Source organism: Erinaceus europaeus, chromosome 1 (assembly GCF_950295315.1).
Source record: "Erinaceus europaeus chromosome 1, mEriEur2.1, whole genome shotgun sequence".
NCBI lineage: Eukaryota > Metazoa > Chordata > Mammalia > Eulipotyphla > Erinaceidae > Erinaceus > Erinaceus europaeus.
In genome coordinates this window covers 15,205,281-15,224,422 of record NC_080162.1, presented here as the reverse complement: position 1 = coordinate 15,224,422, position 19,142 = coordinate 15,205,281, and positions in this window count along the sequence as shown.

Here is a 19,142-nt window from a genome sequence, read left to right as displayed (position 1 = left end):
CTGTCTTCCAAACACAAGTTTTCCCAACCAGAAAACACCTCTTCCCTTTTTGTTGTCCTTGTTGTTTTATTGTTTTTGTAGTTATTATTGTGTGTTGTAGTTATAGATGTCGTTGTTGGATAGGACAGAGAGATGGAGGGAGGAGGGAAAGACCGGGAGAGAAAAATAGATAACTGCAGACCTGCTTCACCACTTGCGAAGCAACTCCCGGGCAGGGGGGAAGCCAAGGGCTCGAACCAGGATCCTTACGCCAGTTCTTGCACTTTGTGCCACATGCGCTTAACCCGCTGCGCTACCGCCCAACTCCCTGGTGGTGTGATTTTAATCCAATAGGTTTCTATTTCTGTCTTACCAAAGAACTGTTTACCTCTGGCTTACGGTGGGACTAATGATTTAACCTGGGACTCAGACCTCAGGCATGAAACTCTGCGGCTTACACTGTTGTGCCATGTTCTTGGTCTTTGCCACTGATATGAACCATACAGTTGTAGAGTGACTGAAGATTACGCAGAGCAAACTAAGCAGTGTGGCATCTTTCAAAGGAAACCCACTTGATAAAGTATGGTACCCAGGGTTTGATTTAGAGCTATAATACTGGCGCAGATGTTCTTTATATGCAAGAATATCTATGTATTTCCTCCAGATATTGATGTATTAACACGTACTGGAACTTGAAGATCAGGGACAATTTATAAAGAACTTGAATAGTGTTTTTTTTTTTTTTTTATTATCTTTATTTAGATAGAGACAGCCAGAAATTAAGAGGAAAGGGGATCATAAAAAGGGAAACACCATATTCAAACCCCTGTCAACATGTAATTCTGTAATATAAAAATTAAGAAGGGAGATACCTGCAGCCCTGCTTCACCACTTGCAAAGCTTTTCCCCTGCAGGTGGGGACCAGGGGCTTGAACCCCAGTCTGTGCACACTGTAGTGTGTGCTTAACCAGATGCTCTACCACCTGGCCCCATGTTGAATAGTGTGTAGGTGCTTTTCACTTTAAATCTTTAGAATTTAAAAAAAAAAAAAAAAATTTGGGAGTCGGGCTGTAGCGCAGCGGGTTAAGCGCAGGTGGCGCTAAGCTCAAGGACCGGCGTCAGGATCCCGGTTCGAGCCCCCGGCTCCCCACTTGCAGGCAGGTCCCTTCACAGGCGGTGAAGCAGGTCTGCAGGTGTCTGTCTTTCTCTCTCCCTCTCTGTCTTCCCCTCCTCTCTCCATTTCTCTCTGTCGTATCCAACAACAACGACATCAATAATAGCTACAACAACAAAACAAGGGCAACAAAAGGGAATAAATAAAATTAAATTAAAAATTAAAAAAAAATTATTCCCTTTTGTTGACCTTGTTTTATTGTTGTAGTTATTCTTGTTGTTGTCATATTGAATTGAACAGAGAGAAATGGAGAGAGGAGGGGAAGACGAGGAGAGAAAGATAAGACACCAGCATACCTGCTTCACCACCTGTGAAGCGACTCCTGCGGTAGGGTTGCCAGGGGCTCGAACTGCGGTCCTTGCATTTTGTGCCACCTGCGCTTAACCCGCTGTGCTACCGCCCGACTCCCAGAAGTTCTTTATTACTTAGTTACTTCCAAATATTATTTACTACTAATACAGTTGCAGAATGAAAATTACAACTGCAGAATGAAAGTTCCTTTGAGGAAGAAATCAAGGTGAAGAGTAAGTGATAATAAATACTTAAGTTGGGAGTCGGGCTGTAGCGCAGCGGGTTAAGCGCAGGTGGCGCAAAGCACAAGGACCGGCATAAAGATCCCGGTTCGAACCCCGACTCCCCACCTGCAGGGGAGTCGCTTCACAGGCGGTGAAGCAGGTCTGCAGGTGTCTCTTTTTCTCTCCTCCTCTCTGTCTTCCCCTCCTCTCTCCATTTCTCTCTGTCCTATCCAACAACGACAACAACAATAATAACTACAACAATAAAACAACAAGGGCAACAAAAGGGAATAAATAAATAAATATATTTAAAAAAAATAAAATACTAAAGTTGTTTTGCAGGAAACCTGCATTAGAAATATATATATATTTTTGACTGGGGACATTAATGGTTCACAGTTGACTATAAAATACAGTAGTTTGTACATGTGTAACATTTCTCAGTTTTCCACATAACACTAACCTAGCCCCCCCCCCCCCCAGGTTCCAAGGTCTGAACACTCTTCCTTCCCCCAGTCCTGTCCCTTGGTGCAATACACCAAATACTAGTTTTCTTTTACTCTGCTTTGATAAGAGTATTGGCTTCATATCTGGTTGGGATTTATGATCTTAAAAAGAAAACTGTATTTTTCTCTGTGTGAGCAAGCACGTGCTTACGCACACGCTGTGAACAGTCTAGTAAAGAGTCTCCCAAAGCCAAGTGAAGATGTCAGCCGTGGGGAAGGAAAAGAACCTCATTATTGCCATTCAATTTACTATACACTATGAGTTGGGATTATAGCCAAGATGTATCTTATGGTAATAGGCCTATGATTCAGACCTTTGTTAACTACCAGTTATTTATGACGTCCCTTGTACAGAAACTGAGTAACTCTATAACACGCTCTGACTTTCCCGTAGTCAGTTTGGCTCTTTGAGTGAAAACAAAGTGACTTTCAAACATGAGCGAGATGTTGGCAAACTCAAGTCACAGGCTGCATACAGACCGAGTTCCCTTTCTTGGCTGAGGCATTTTTCACAGCTGACTGACGCAGCTCAGGCAGTTCTCTGTAAGTGAGCCAGCCAGCTGCAGCTGCGGCCGGGGGGAGTGGGGGGGGTTGCCTGTCTGGCCTAGGTCTTGTGTACAGGGAAGTCGTGCTGGACAGTGTACCAAGAGTGTGTTAGGTGAATGTGCCGTGTTTTGGAGGTACAATGGATACACGTTAATCCAACACAGCTTTTTAAAAAAATTATTTGAGAAGTGAACCAGAGAAACACTGGCACATGTAATGCCAGAGATACAAACCGGGACCTCCTGCTTGAGAGTCCACTGCTCCACCTTCCACGCAGCGCAACGCAGCTTGCTTTTCCCTTTTTCTTTTTTTAACATAATTTTGTTAATAGTGTAGATTAACAAATAGTGTATATCAACACCACTCCTGCCACCAAAAGGCTGTGTCCCTACCCCTACCTACGCCTCTATAGTGAAGCTGAAAATTACCCTCACTCTCCACCCAGAGTTTTTTACTTTGGTGCGATACTCCCAACTCAGTCAAATTTTACTTTTCTTTTTCCTGTGTGTTCTTCTTTCTCAGCTTCTGTTTATGAGTGGAATTATCCCATACTCGTCTTTCTCTTTCTGACGTACCTCACTTAACATTAATTCCTTCTAGCTCCATCCAAGATGAGTCAGGGAAAATGGGTTCATCATTAATAGCTGATTGGTAGTAGTGTGTGTGTGTGTGTGTGTGTGTGTGTGTGTGTGTGTAACAATTTTCTCAGCCATTCATGTTGTTGGGCACCTGGGTTGCTTCCAGGTTTTTGGCTATTATGAACTGTGCTGCTATGAACATAGGAGTACACACCTCTTTTTGGTTGGGTGTTATGGAGTCCTTAGGATATATCCCTAGGAGATCAACACAGTTTTCTTACCCTCCTTAAGTCTTTGAACTTAAATTTTGAAATATTTTTAAATTTTTAGTTTGGTAAATTCATCTTTTTAAATTTTTGTTTGGTAGAGACAGAAACCAAGAGGGGTGGGGAAGATAGAGAAGCTTCCCCCCTGTGGGTGGGTGGGGACTGAGGGCTTGAACTTGGGTCCTTGCACATTGTAACACGTGCCCTTAACCAGATGCACCACTGAGTCCAAATTTGAAAGCTGGATCAGTGAATAGAAATGATGAAGTGTGAAGTGAAATATGAAGTGACTCAAGGAAGGTCAGTATAGTCATCCGCTGTAACTGTCAGGCTGTCGCTCTCGGGGGAGGGGACAGCATCAGATATGTCATACAGATTCAGTGGGAGCTTGTGGTGAAGTGAATTCGGAGTTCGTTACTCTCAGCGGGCCATGACTTGCAAAGCTTCAGAGTCTTACTATGGGAATACTATTATAGGTTGAACTGTGTTTTATGGTTTATTCAAGAACTTTCATTACCAAATCCCCAAGGTGCTAGTTCTGTGGTCACAGGCATTTTATTCCATGGAGTCAGGAAACTGCTATAGACTGAGTGGCAGGTCAGCGATCTTCCTAAGAACTCTGCAGTCGGGCTAAAAGCAGGACGGGTGGGTACTATGTTGGAGCTGAGCCTTCATAATAACACCCTGGGTGCAGGTTTTCTGGGTAGAGAGCTCCACGCCTAGCTAGCAGCAGATTTAGCTGGGAACTTGACAGGTACTTAGAAAAGCTAATTACTGACAAACAGACCCAGAATTCACCAGCTCACTCCTGTCAGCACACACAAATAACACTCTAACAAGAAGCCTACAAGCCTCCCAAAACAGCCAGTTCCTAAAGGGGGGGGGCGGCTGTTAGAGTCTGCTCCCCAATGGCCCCAGAACCACCACCCAGGACTGAGGCCTCATCCTTCTTTCATACTTGAAGCACCACTGATGACAATCCTAGTGGTAACTGAGTAATTTGCAATCTCAAACTTCTGGTTGCCACCCAGCCTCACTGGGTCTGGAACTATATAGACTTTACCAGACAGTTGTGACCATGATCTAGTCACTGCCTGGTCCCACTCAAACACAGGCCCAGCTCCTTATGGAGCGCCAAACATATAATGAGAAGACCGGAAATCACCTTCACCGGCAGATCTGGACAGAAACCCAAAGGAACTCCTAAAGACTTACAAGGCAGTGGTCCTAAGGATGCTCACTGAAATGAGAAGTTCTGGTTGAGAAAAACTCACACTGTGTTGCGGAAGTCTTAACAGAGCTAAAGCAGAACTATAACACAACAGCTGAACCAGTCAGAGCTAAAGCAATACAACAGCTGAACCAGTATAGTGGGGTTAAAAGCGGGGAGACAAGTAAAATCTGAATTCTTGCTGAGGGGGTAGAGGGAACCATTAAAAAAATTTTTTAAGGACTAAAACATGGAGATAATAAAAGGCTTACAGAGCCCAAGTGGTGGTGCCACTGGTTAAGCACATCAATAATGCACAAGGACCTAGCCAGGTTCAAGCCCCTGGTCCCCACCTGCAGGGGGAAAACTTCACTAGTGGTGAAGGGCTGCAGGTTTCTCTTTATCTCCACTTTCCCTTTCAATTTCTCTTGGCCTCTATCCAATAATAAAAGAAAAAATTATAAATAAAAGAGGCTTACAGAACTATATCAAAAACAACATTAGCATAAGGGGGTCCCAGAAAGAAAAAGAGGGTGAGCTCAGATGCACAGAATTCTCATCTGGAAGACTTTGGGAGGTTTTACTAGTGACTAAAAAATTCTTGTTAAACCCCACCTGCAGGGGAGTCGCTTCACAGGCGGTGAAGCAGGTCTGCAGGTCTTTCTCTCCCCCTCTCTGTCTTCCCCTCCTCTCTCCATTTCTCTCTGTCCTATCCAACAATGACGACATCAATAACCACAACAATGTTAAACAACAAGGGCAACAAAAAAAGGGAAAAATAAATAAATAAATATTTAAAAAAAAAAAAAAAAAAATTCTTGTTAAAAATGTACAGGCTACAAGAACCAGAAGTTCCTCACTGCCCACTAGAGGGCAGTGTTGGTCTTAAAAACAAGAATCCAACTAGGAAAAATAACCACCAAGCTATTTGCTCTTGCCTAAGTCTCCAATTAGGCTGTACTGAAATGACAACAAACAATGATGAAGTTCACTTTAAAAAAAAAAAAAAAGAAGTGGGGGTCAGGTGGTAGCGCAGCGGGTTAAGAGCAGGTGGCACAGAACACAAGGACTGGAGTAAGGATTCTGGTCTGAGCCCCCGGCTCCCCACCTGCAGGGGAGTCACCTCGCAGACGGTGAAGCAGGTCTGCAGGTGTCTATCTTTATCTCCCCTCTCTGTCTTCCCCTCCTCTCTCCATTTCTCTCTGTCCTATATAACGACAACGACTACATCAATAACAACAGTAATAATAACCACAACATAAAACAAATGGAGGGGAGATCTATTAAATGAGAGCTAACCAGAGCATCAGTGAGGTACACACAGTGCCAGGGATTGAATCTAGAACTGCTTGTATTTAATGTCCCATGTTTTATCACTTAACCTACTTTCTAGCCATAATAATCACTGTTGACTTTCACATCTAGAATGATTCAACAAATGAAAAAACAGCCAGTATTACAATTTGTTTTCTCTCTTTAAATAGGTTTTAAACACTAGATGGCAGACCACCTCACAATAGTAGTTTTTTTGTTTTTTATTTTTGCCCCCAGGGTTATTGCTGGGTTCTGTGCCAGCACTTCAAATCTGTTCCTGGTGGCCATTTTTTTCCATTTTATTCAATAGGACAAGGAGAAATTGAGAAAGGAGGCAGGAAGAAAGGGCGAGAGAAAGACACCTGCAGACCCGCTTTGCTGCTTGTGAAGTGTCCCCCTGCAGTTGGGGAGCCCGGGGCTTGAACTCTGATCCTTGCACAGGTAGGTAGGTCCTTGCACATAGAGGGGAATTAATGGTTTACAGTCAGCAGTAAATACAATTGTTGATACATGTGTAAAATTTCTCAGTTTTCTGCAAAACACTCTAATCCAGCCTAAGCAGAACGTTAGTCAAAACTCACCATAAATGAAAAGGGGACATCAGGCTTTTGCCACTTAGTGTTGAGGGTAAACTAACTGTCACCAAATGATATTCCAGCTTCCTCAGAAAGTACACTTGGGGGCCAAATGGTGGTGCACCGGGTTAAGCACACATAGCGCGAAGCACGAGAACCCGCAGAAAAATCCGAGTTGGACTCCAGGCTCCCCACCTACAAGGGAGGTCGCTTCACAAGCGGTGAAGCAGGTCTACAGGTGTCTTATCTTTCTCTCCCCCTCTCTGTCTTCCCCTTCTCTCTAGACTTCTCTCTGTCCTGTCCAACAACAACACCAGCAATGGGGGAGAAAATAGCCTCCAGGAGCAGTGGATTTGTAGTGCAAGCATCAAGCCCCAGCAATAACCCTGGAGGCAAAAAAAAAAAAGGTGTGTTGCTGTGGTGTGATGTGTGGCCACAGCAGGAAAACTATACAGCTCGCCGCTACTGTGGCCGCGTAAAAACTGCACATACCGGGGCTGGGCGGTAGCACAGCGAGTTAAGCACACGTGGCAAAAAGCACAAGGACAGGCTTTTAGGCTTTTAGGTTGCTTCACAGGCAGTGAAGCAGGTCTGTAGGTGTCTGTCTTTCTCTCCTCCTCTCTGTTTTCCCCTCCTCTCTCCATTTCTCTCTGTCCTATCCAACAATGACGACGGCAAAACAATAAGAATAACAACAGTAATAAACAACAAGGGCAACAAAAGGGAAAAAATAGCCTCCAGGAGCAGTGGATTCCTAGTGCAGGCACTGAGCCCCGGCAATAACCCTGGAGACAAAAAAAAAACCTACACAAAGGGTTTAGTCAGACCTCTTCACTGATGGCTCTGCTTCCAGTCTGGCTTCATTTCACGAAACTCAAAACCTCCTGGACTTCCTCAGAAAGTACACTTGGGGGCCGAATGGTGGTGCACCGGGTTAAGCACACATAGCGCGAAGCACGAGAACCCGCAGAAAAATCCGGGTTGGACTCCCGGCTCCCCACCTACAAGGGAGGTCGCTTCACAAGCGGTGAAGCAGGTCTACAGGTGTCTTATCTTTCTCTCCCCCTCTTTCTTCCCCTTCTCTCTAGACTCTCTAGACTCCAGTCTGTACAAATAGGCCTTTCAGGGTCCTAGAGTTGATGGCATCCAGAAGCTATTAAAACGGCAAAAGCCGCAGGTGGCTAAGTGGTAAAGCACTGGCCCGTGGGAGGCCTTGAGTTCATTCACAGCACTGCCTATGCCAACGCCATGCCCTGGCTTTCTCTACAGTGGAACCAGTAAATAAATTCTGTAAAACAATTGGGTGAGGATGGAGCTCAGCGGAAGAACACACGTTTTACATGATGCCCTACATCAATCCACAGAGGTTAAAAAAAAAAAAGCTACCTAGAGAGATGTTTAAAAGTTTGTAACACACAAGACTTCCAGAGGCAGGGCTACAGAGCAGCAGCAGCTCTGTTTCCACCTGGGACCACAAAAGGCAGGACTAGAACAACTTCAGGAAGCTACTGAATCACCAGTAAGCACAAACATCTGTGGCTCCTGGACAGAGGAGCCTAGGGAGAGATTAATAGTAACAGAGCTGGTAACAGTCCTGCAGTTTACCAGTTGAGGCACCACCTCTAGTCTGTTTTACCAACAAAAAGACTGCTGAAGAGAGGAGAGGACTCCCCTAAGACTCACCAAATGCAACCGTGAGTCTCCATTGCTACTGCCCTCAGAGGCTGGAGCAGTAGGGAAGAGGCCCTGTGCTGACACCAGCGGACAGAGAACTGACCAGGAAACTCAGGAGAAGAGCTACACCTCGGTGGTCTAGCAGTGGGGCTGTATAGTGGGAGCCTTTCCACATTGTTCTGCTGATAAGAACATGGTGAATAATTGCTTCAGAACCTACAGACTATAAACGGAACTTGTTTAGAAACTCACAGGGCTGGGAGTTGGTGGTAGCACAGTGGGTTAAGCACAGGTGGCTCAAAGAGCAAGGACTGGCATCAGGATCCGGGGTCGAGCCCCCGGTTCCCCACCTGCAGGGGAGTCGCTTCACAGGTGGTGAAGCAGGTGTGCAGGTGTCTTTCTCTCCCCCCTCTCTATTTTCCCCTCCGCTCTCCATTTCTCTCTGTCCTATCCAACAATGACAACAACAATAACTATAACAACAGTAAAAAACAAGGGCAACAAAAGGGAAAATAAGTAAATTATTTTAATAAGTGAATATTTTTTAAAAATTTGAAAAAAAGAAAAAAAGAAACTCACAGGGCCCAGCAGAGCTGCCTGGCTTGGCAGAGAAGCTGAATTGAGCCCAGAGTTTTGAATCCTTGGGGTGTGAGAGTTTCTTTGTATAACCAGTGTGCTATCTCTCACCCACCCTGCTTTATCTCTTGGTCAGGAGAGTGATCAAGCTAAGAAGCCTGCTTATAGTTTAAAAGACTTCAGGTTCCCATAGCCTACAGGGAAGAAAAAGGACAGAAGAGGCATTAAGTCACTGTGCTCCATCACAGGGATCGAAATAATATTGAAACAACTGTTAATTTCCACAACTGTGAACTCTTTAAGTTCCTTACTTAGACACAAGTCAATCCAGACAAGAGTGATCAGTAATTTGAAAAGTACTGAGAGAGGACCTCATAAATTACTATTTAGAAATGGTTAAACCAACAAGAAGAAATACTGGAGAAATGAACCAGGACAAGAGTCCAGTTAAAAGCTTCCCCCAAAGGGTGAAGCACAAAATAATGAGGTCAACATCCAAACAATAGTTAAGGAGATAATCACAGGAGTGAGTAAAGAGTTTGAAAGAATTGTCATCAGAAATGCAGAAACAACCAGTGAGACTCTGGAAGAAAACACTAAGTATCTCAAGGTTATTATAGAGCTGAAAGCTGAAATAGCTGAGCTAAGAACACAACTAGCTGAACAAATTAAATCAGTATCAGAACAGGGAAACAAAATAGATGAACTCCAGAAAATAGTAGAGGGGAGAGAGAATAGAATAAATGAGGCTGAAGATAGAATTAGCAAGATCAAGGATGAATTAGAGAACTAAAAAAGAAGTAAGAGATCTCAAAAAGAGATTAATAGATACTGAAAAAAAAAAGACCTATGGGATGACTTCAAAAGAAATAATATACGCATTATTGGCTTACCAGAGGAAGAAAGAGGGAGGAGAAGACTGCATTCTTCAGGACATAATAGCTGAGAACTTCTCTAGTCTAGACAACATCAAAGACATAAGGGTTCAAGAATCCCAGAGTGTCCCAAACAGAATTAACCCAAACTTAAAGACACCAAGACACATCATGTTTAGAATCGAAAGGAATAAGGATCAAGAAAGGAAACTGAAGGCTGCAAGAGAAAAACAGAGTCACCTACAGAGGAAAACCCATAAGATTAGCAGCAGACTTCTCCACACAACACTACAGGCCAGAAGAGAATGGCAAGATATCAATCAAGTGCTCAATGAGAAAGACTTTCAGCCAAGACTACTGTATCCTGCTAGATTGTCATTCAGACTAGACGGAGGCATAAAAAAACCTCTCAGACAAGCAACAGTTGAAAGAATCAACTATCACCAAGCCTGCCCTGAAAGAAGTTCTGAAAGGTCTCCTATAAACAGACCACCATAAATATGCCATATATCAGAACATTCTAAAAATCTACAATAATAGCATTAAAATATCTTCTATCTTTGATATCAATAAGTGTCAATGGCCTGAATTCACCTATTAAAAGGCATAGAGTAGGAAGATGGATCAGAAAACACAACCCAACAATATGCTGTCTACAAGAAACCCACCTAACTCAACAAGACAAACACAGACTCAAAGTGAAAGGATGGAAAACTATCATACAAGCTAATGGCCCACAAAAAAGGCCAGGAACAGCTATTCTCATATCTGACATGACAGACTTTAAAATAAATAAAATTTAAAAAGATAGGGATGGACATTACTTAATGCTCATAGGATCAGTCAACTAAGAGGACTTCACAATTATTAACATCTATGCACCGAATGAGAAGTCATCTAAATACATCAAACATCTACTGAAAGAGCTACAGCAATATATTAACAGCAACACAGTCATAGTAGGGGACTTTAACACCCCACTCTCAAATGGACAGATCATCCAGGCAGAAAATCAATAAAGAAATGAGGGAGCTAAGTGAGGAGATACATAAACTAGAACTTTTGGTAATTTTCAGAGTCATTCACCCCAAGAAACTGGAATACACATTCTACTCTAGTCTGCATGGGTCATTCTCAAGGACAGACCATATGTTAGGCCACAAAGACAGTATCAGCATTCAAGAGCATTGAAATCATACCAAGAATCTTCTCAGACCAGGAGTTGGGTGGTAGTGCAGTGGTTAAATGCAGGTGGTGTAAAGCACAAGGACCGGCTTAAGGATCCCAGTTCAAGCCCCCAGCTCCTCACCTGCAGGGGAGTCGCTTCACAAGCAGTGAAGCAGGTCTGCAGGTGTCTGTCTTTCTCTCCCCCTCTGTCTCTCCGTCCTCTCTCCATTTCTCTCTGTCCTGTCCAACAACAATGACATCAATAAAAACAATAAAAAAATAAAAAGAATCTTCTCAGACCACAGTGGAATTAAAGTAACACTTAACAATCAACAAAAGATTAGTAATAGTCCCAAAATGTGGAAGCTCAACAGTACACTACTTAACAACTACTGGGTCAAAGAGGAAATAAAGGAAGAAATCAAAATTTTTCGAGAGTTCAATGAAAATGAAGACACGAGCTATCAAAATATTTGGGACACAGCTAAGGCAGTACTGAGAGGGAAGTTCATAGCAATACAAGCACACGTCAGGAAATAAGAAATAGCACAAATAAACAGCCTGCTGCCATATCTTAAAGACCTAGAAGAAGAACAACAAAAGAACCCTAAAGCAACCAGAAGGACAGAAATCACTAAAGTTAGGGCAGAAATAAATAATATTGAAACTAAGAAAACCATACAAAAGACCAACTAAAGTAAATGTTGGTTCTTTGAAAGACTGAACAAAATCAACAAACCTTTAGCCAGACTCACAGAACAATAGAGGGAGAAGACCCAAATCAGATAGTAAATGAAAGAGGAGATATCACAACAGACACTGCAGAAATTCAACATATCATGTGAGGCTACCATGAACAACTATATGCCACTAAGCTAGAGAAACTGGAAGAATTGGATGATTTCCTAGATACCTATGAACTTCCAAAATTAAATAACGAGGAACTAGATAATATGAACAGTCCCATCACAGCTAACAAAATTTAAAGTTATCAAAAACCTTCCCAAGAATAAAAGTCCTGGACCAGATGGTTTTACAAATGAGTTCTACAAAACCTTCAAGGAAGAGGAATACCTCTACTTTTAAAAGTCTTCCAGAAGATTGAAGACACTGGAATACTCCCTTCCAGGTTCTATGAAGTCAACAACACTCTGATACCAAAAGTAGAGAGGGATACAACCAAAAATGAAAACTATAGACCAGTATCTCTGATGAATAGATATGCTAAAATACTGAACAAAATTCTAGCCAACCAGATACAGCAGTATATTATAAAGATTGTTCATCATGACCAAGTGGGGTTTATCCCAGGGATGCAAGGTTGGTTTAATATACGTAAATCAACCAACATGATCCACCACATCAATAAAAGCAAGACCAAAAACCACATGGTTATATCAATAGATGCAGAGAAAGCCTTTGACAAAATACAACATCCCTACATGATCAAAACGCTACAAAAAAATGGAAGTAGGTGGAAAATTCCTGAAGATAGTGGAGTCTATATATAGCAAACCTACAGCCAACATCATACTCAATGGTGAAAAACTGGAAGCATTTCCCCTCAGATCAGGTACTAGACAGGGCTGCCCACTATCACCATTACTACTCAACACAGTGTTGGAAGTTCTTGCCATAGCAATCAGGCAGGAGCAAGGAATTAAAGGCATACAGATTGGAAGAGAAGAAGTCAAACTCTCCCTATTTGCAGACAACATGATAGTATACATAGAAAAACCTAAGGAATCTAGCAAGAAGCTTTTGGAAATCATCAGGCTATACAGTAAGGTGTCAGGCTACAAAATTAACATTCAAAAGTCAGTGGCATTCCTCTATGCAAACACTAAGTTAGAAGAAATTGAAATCCAGAAATCAGTTCCTTTTACTATAGCAACAAAAACAATAAAATATCTAGGGATAAACCTAACCAAAGAAATGAAATACTTGTATACTGAAATTTATGGGTCACTACTCAAGGAAATAGAAAAAGACATAAAGAAGGGGAAAGATATTCTATGTTCATGGGTTGGAAGAATTAACATCAACAAAATGAATATACTATCCAGAGCTATATAAAAATCTAATGCTATCCTCATTAAGATCCCAACCACATTTTTTAGGAGAATAGAACAAACGCTACAAATGTTTATCTTGAACCAGAAAAGACCTAGAATTGCCAAAACAATCTTGAGAAGAAAGAACAGAACCGGAGGCATCACACTCCCAGATCTCAAATTGTAATATAGGGCCATTGTCATCAGAACTGCTTGGTACTGGAACATGAAAAGACACATTGACCAGCGCAATAGAATTGAGAGCCCAGAAGTAAGCCCCCACACCTATGGACATCTAATCTTTGACAAAGGTGTCCAGACTCTTCAATGGGGAAAGCAGAGTCTCTTCAAAAAATGGTGTTGGAAAAAATGGGTTGAAACATGCAGAAGAATGAAACTGAACCACTTTATTACACCAGACACAAAAAGTAAATTCCAAGTGGATCAAGGCCTTGGATGTTAGACCAGAAACTATCAGATACTTGGAGGAAAATATTGGCGGAACTCTTTTCCGCATACATTTTAAAGACCTCTTCAATGAAACAAATCCAATTATAAAGAAGACTCAGGCAAGTATAAACCTATGGGACTGCATCAAATTAAAAAGCTTCTGCGTAGCAAAAGAAACCACTACCCAAACCAAGAAGACACCTCACAGGTAAGGAGAAGATCTTTACATGCCATACATCAGACAAGAGGCTGATAACTAGAATATATAAAGAGCTTGCCAAATTCAACAAGTAAACAAATAACCCCATCCAAAAATGGGGTTAGGATATGGACAGATTATTCACCATAGAAGAGATCCAAAAGGCCGAGAAACAGATGAAAAAATGCTCCAAGTCTTTGACTGTCAGAAAAATGCAAATCAAGACAACAATGAGATACCACTTCACTCCTGTGAGAATGTCAGACATCAGAAAAGGTAGCAGGAGCAAATGCTGGAGAGGTTGTGGGGTCAAAGGAACCCTCCTGCACTGCTGGTGGGAATGTCAGTTGGTCCAACCTCTGTGGCGATCAGTCTGGAGAACTCTCAGAAGGCTAGAAATGGACCTACCCTATGACCCTGCAATTCCTCTCCTGGGGATATAGCCTAAGGAACCCAACACACCCATCCAAAAAGATCTGTGTACACATATGTTCTTGGCAGCACAATTTGTAATAGCCAAAACCTGGAAGCAACCCAGGTGTCCAGCAACAGATGAGTGGCTGAGCAAGTTGTGGTCTATATACACAGTGGAATACTACTCAGCGATTAAAAACAGTGACTTCACCATTTTCAGCCAATCTTGGATGAACCTTGAAAAATTCATATTAAGTGAAATAAGTCAGAAACAGAAGGATGAATATGGGACGATCTCTTTCTCATTCTCAGGCAGAAGTTGAAAAACAAGATCAGAAGAGAAAACACAAGCAGAACCTGAACTGGAATTGGTGTATTGCACCAAAGTAAAAAACTCTGGGGTGGGGTAGGGGGCTGGTGAGAGTACAGGTCCAAAATGAATGACAGAGGACCTAGTGGGGGTTGTATTGTTATGTGGAAAACTGAGAAATGTTATGCATGTACAAACACTGTCGAATGTAAAACATTAATCCCCCAATAAAGAAATTTAAAAAATCAATTTAAAAAGTTTATAACATGTGGTCCAGGAGATGGTGCAGTGGATAAAGCATGGGACTCTCTCAAGTTCAATACCTGGCAGCACATGTACCAGAGTGATATCTGGTTCTCTCTCCTTTCTCATTAATAAGTAAATAAAATCTTTTAAAGTTTATAACAGTTTATTTATTTTGGGTAGAGACTGAGAAATCAAAAGGAAAGGAGGAGTTAAAGAGGGTAACCCCCCACAAGTGGGGACCTGGGGCTTGAACCTGGGTCCTTAAGCATTGTAATATGGTGCTCAACCAGGTTTGCTACTGCCTGACCCAAAACATTTTGTAATGTATCTGCATTTGTGATACCACTGCTGAATGGCCTGGGGCCCAACCCTTTATTCTGTATAACAAAAGGAGGTGGTGATGCACCCAGTTAAGCATACATAGTACTAAGCAAAAGGGCCTGTGCAAGGACGGGGTTCAAGCCCTGGCTCCTCACCTGCAGGGGGGACCCTTCACAAGCAGCAAAGCAGGTATCCATCTCTATCTCTCCTCCCCTCTCAATTTCTGTCATATCCGATAAAAATGGGAAAAAATGGGGCCGGGTGGTAGTGCAGCAGGTTAAGCACACATGACACGAAGCTCAAGGACCGGCATAAGGATCCCAGTTTGAGCCCCCGGCTCCCCACCTGCAGGGGAGTCGCTTCACAGGCGGTGAAGCAGGTCTGCAGGGGTCTTCCTCTCCCCCGTCTTCCTCTCGTCTCTTCAATTCTCTCAGTCCTATCCAACAACAACAGCAATAACAACAGCAACAATAATAACAACAGTGCTAAACAACAAGGGCAACAAAAGGGAAAAAATGGCCTCCAGGAGCAGCGGATTCGTAGTGCAGGCACCGAGCCCCAGCAATCACCCTGGACACAAATAAATAAATGAAATAAGAAAAGGAGGGAAATAGAAGAGTCTATCAGGGCCAAGTGGTGGCACACCTGGTCGAGCGCACGTCACCGTGCTCAGGAATCCAGGTTTCAGACCCCTGTCCCCACCTACAGGGAGAAACAGGGCTGCATTTGTCCTTCTCTCTTCCTATCTTCCCTTCCCTCTTTTGTCTGTATGCAATAAATAAATATAATTTTAAAAATCAAGAGAGAGAGAGAGAGCGATTGTCATGCACGCAGGTCCCCTCTGGTGCCGGGGCCTGAAGCCAGGACCCCCCATACACACATCCATGCACATGCTCCACCAGGCAGGCTGTGTCCCTTGGCATTTTGAATTGACTTTCCTAGAGATTAAATGTTTTTTTTAATATTTTATTTATTGTTTATGAGAAACAGAGAAATCTAGAAGAGGGAGATGGGTGGCTAGACAAGACCTACGCCATCTGTCAGGTAGGAACTGCGGGCTTGAACCTGGGTCTTTACCATCCTCTCAGCCGGTGCACCACCTCCCAGCCCCTGACCAAGTTCTGCTGAAATCCTGGTTGGTGCCTTAAGATAAACAGAGGAGCCAGGCAGCGGCACGCCCAGTGGAGTGTACACACAGCGCCACGCACAAAGACCCAGGTTCGAGCCCCAGATTCCTACCTACAGGGGTTGGTGGGGAGAGACTCCATAAGCAGTGATGCAGGGCTACAGATATCTCTATCCTGCCTCAGTTTCCCTCTATCAAGTAAAATGAAAAGGTTAAAAATAAATAAAATGTCTGTCAGGAGTGGTAGATTCATCATGTAGGCACCAAGCCCCAGTGACAACCCTCGTAACAAGAGGGAGAGAGGGAGAGAAGGAGAGAGAGGGAGAGGAGAGAGGGAGAGCGAGAAGGAGACAGAGAGAGAGAGAGAGAGGTAACTGAAGAACACTTACAAAAAGAAAATGAAAATGAAACGCTGTATGCCCAGTGGCTAGATTCTGCAATTGAAAACTGTGTTTGCTTTCAGTAGCTATGATATGAAAGACAGACACTGTAGGAAGATGTACTGCTGCTCAGTCTTCTTGGTCAAGGGACACTCATTTTAATGGAGTTGCCAAACACAAGACATGAACACCAGATGGAATGTGAACACTACAGTGTGGGCAAGTGCTGCAAACACAAGTGAACGATTAATTCATCTCACGTGGAACGGGGTCCTCAAAATTCATACCAAACTGCTCAAAATAAAGGGAGTCAGGGGCAAAGAGGATAGAACTGAGTGGCAGAAGGGCGAGGCTCTGCAGTGGGTGGCCGTACACCTGGCCGAGCGCACAGGCTACAAAGGGCTAGGCTGTATATCTAAACTTTTTTCTTTTTAAAAATATTTATTACCTTTTGTTGCCCTTGTTGTTTTATTGTTGTAGCTATTATTGATGTCGTCGTTGTTGAATAGGACAGAGAGAACTGGAGAGAAGAGGGGAAGACAGAGAGGGGGAGAGAAAGACAGACACCTGCAGACCTGCTTCACCACTTGTGAAGCGACCCCCCTGCAGGTGGGGAGCCGGGGCTTGAACCGGGATCCTTATGTTAATTTTTTTTCTTTTGGGGGAGTGCACAAAAGTCTTATTAGGAAACTTTGGCAAACAAAATATTGAGTCTGGGATACAACACAGATGAGCAAATTAACAATTTAAGAGAACAGAATCAGGGTCTGGTTGATGGCGCACCTGGTTGAGTGCACGTTACAGTGCACAAAGACCCAGGTTCGAGTCCCTGCATCCTACCTGCCGAGGAAGTCCTTCACGAGCAAAGCCCAGCTGCCGGTGTTGGTGTCTGTCTGTCTCCCTCTCTCCCTCCCCTTTCCCTCTCAATTTCTATCAAATAAAGTTAAAAAAAAAATCGGGTGGAGGTAGAGAGCATAATGGTTATGCGAAGATACTCTCATGCCGAGACACCTAAGTCCCAGGTTCAACGGCTTCTTGCACCATCATAAACCAGGGCCGAGCAGTGCTCTGGTAAAAAGAAAGGAAAAAAAAAAAAAGGCCAGAGTTCATCCATGCTCTGGTCTTTAAAAAGAATAAATAAAAATGAGAATAGAATTATGAGGCTAAGCGGTTGGTGTCACTAATTTACACATTTTAACAAATGAGCAAGGACCTGGGTTCGAGCCCCAGCCCCAGCCGCGGGGTAGGCCTCACCGGCGATGAAGGAGCTGTCTCTCTGCCTTCCCCACCACTCTCATTTTCTCTTTGTCTATCCAACGAGCAAAAAAGGAAAACAGAATCAAGGAGCTAGTTCATCTCATCTTTAGTGAGCTGACGCACGGCTCCCAGTCTAGTCAGTAAACATTTAAGCCTAATTGTGGCTTCTCGGTTCAAATCCCCCGCCCCCCAGGGCAGGTGGTGCAATGTTCACCCATGTTTGTCACTCCCCAAATTCCCCACAACAAACGAAGTTCGATGACCCGACCATTTCCCTCTTGTCCTTCCCCTGACCGCCTCCCCCCCCCCAAACTCCTGACCAGGAGGGGGCAGTGTGGGCACAGCTGCCTGCAGTGGCCTGATTGCCATGTATGCTGGGTTAGCTGAGAACACTTGTTTTCCTTTTAATTTTTATTATCTTTATTTACTGGATATAAACAGAGAGGGAAGGTGATAGGGAGAGAGAGAGACACCTGCAGCCCTGCTTTACCACTCTCAAAGCTTTCCCCCTGCAGGTGGGGACCAGGGGCTTGAACCTGAGTCCTTGCACATTCTAACATGTGCGCTCAACCAGGTGTGCCACCTTCTGGCCCCACTTGTTTTTCTGTTGAGGTTAGAGAGAGAGAGAACCAGAGTGCCACTGGCATATGTGATGCAAGGGGTCAAACTCAGGACCTTGCGTTTGGGAGTGTGATGTTGCTGCCTATTCCCTGGGGTGCTCCTGGGCCACGTTATTTTGTTTGTTTGTTTGTTTTGAATGCTGTGCTATGAATTCAGGACCGCATTCGTGTGACACCACTGGGCCTCCCCAGTCCTAGTTTTATTACATGTTTTGAGGGACTGGGAAAGAGGGAGAGGCAGCACCTAGCCCATCACTCCTGTGGACTCTGGTGCTGCCTGGCCACAGTGCTCTCGGCAGAGTGGGTAACAGGACCCAGGGCATTATGCATGGCTTAGGCGCAGGCTTCACCAGCTGAACCTTCTCCTGGGCTCGAGAACTTGACTTAAAAACTTGGGGACTGGGCAGCGGGTTAAGCTGACGTGGCACGAAGCGCAAGGACCAGTATAAGGATCCCAGCTCCCCACCTGCAGGGGAGTTGCTTCACGGGCGGTGAAGCAGGTCTGCAGGTGTCTGTCTTTCTCTCCCCCGTCTTCCCTTCCTCTCTCCATTTCTCTCTGTCCTATCCAACAATGAAGACATCAATAACAATGATGATAATAACTACAATGCTAGAACCACCAGGGTAACAAAAGGGAAAAAATGGCCTCCAGGAGCAGTGGATTTGTGGAGCCCCAGCAATAACCCTGGAGGCAAACAAGCAAACAACCTTGGGGACCTTTGTGCTCTCTTCACCCTAACTGTGCGGAAAGCTGATTATAAGACACTTAAGAAAACATTTAACACACCGAAGAGGCTATGTTCAGATTCA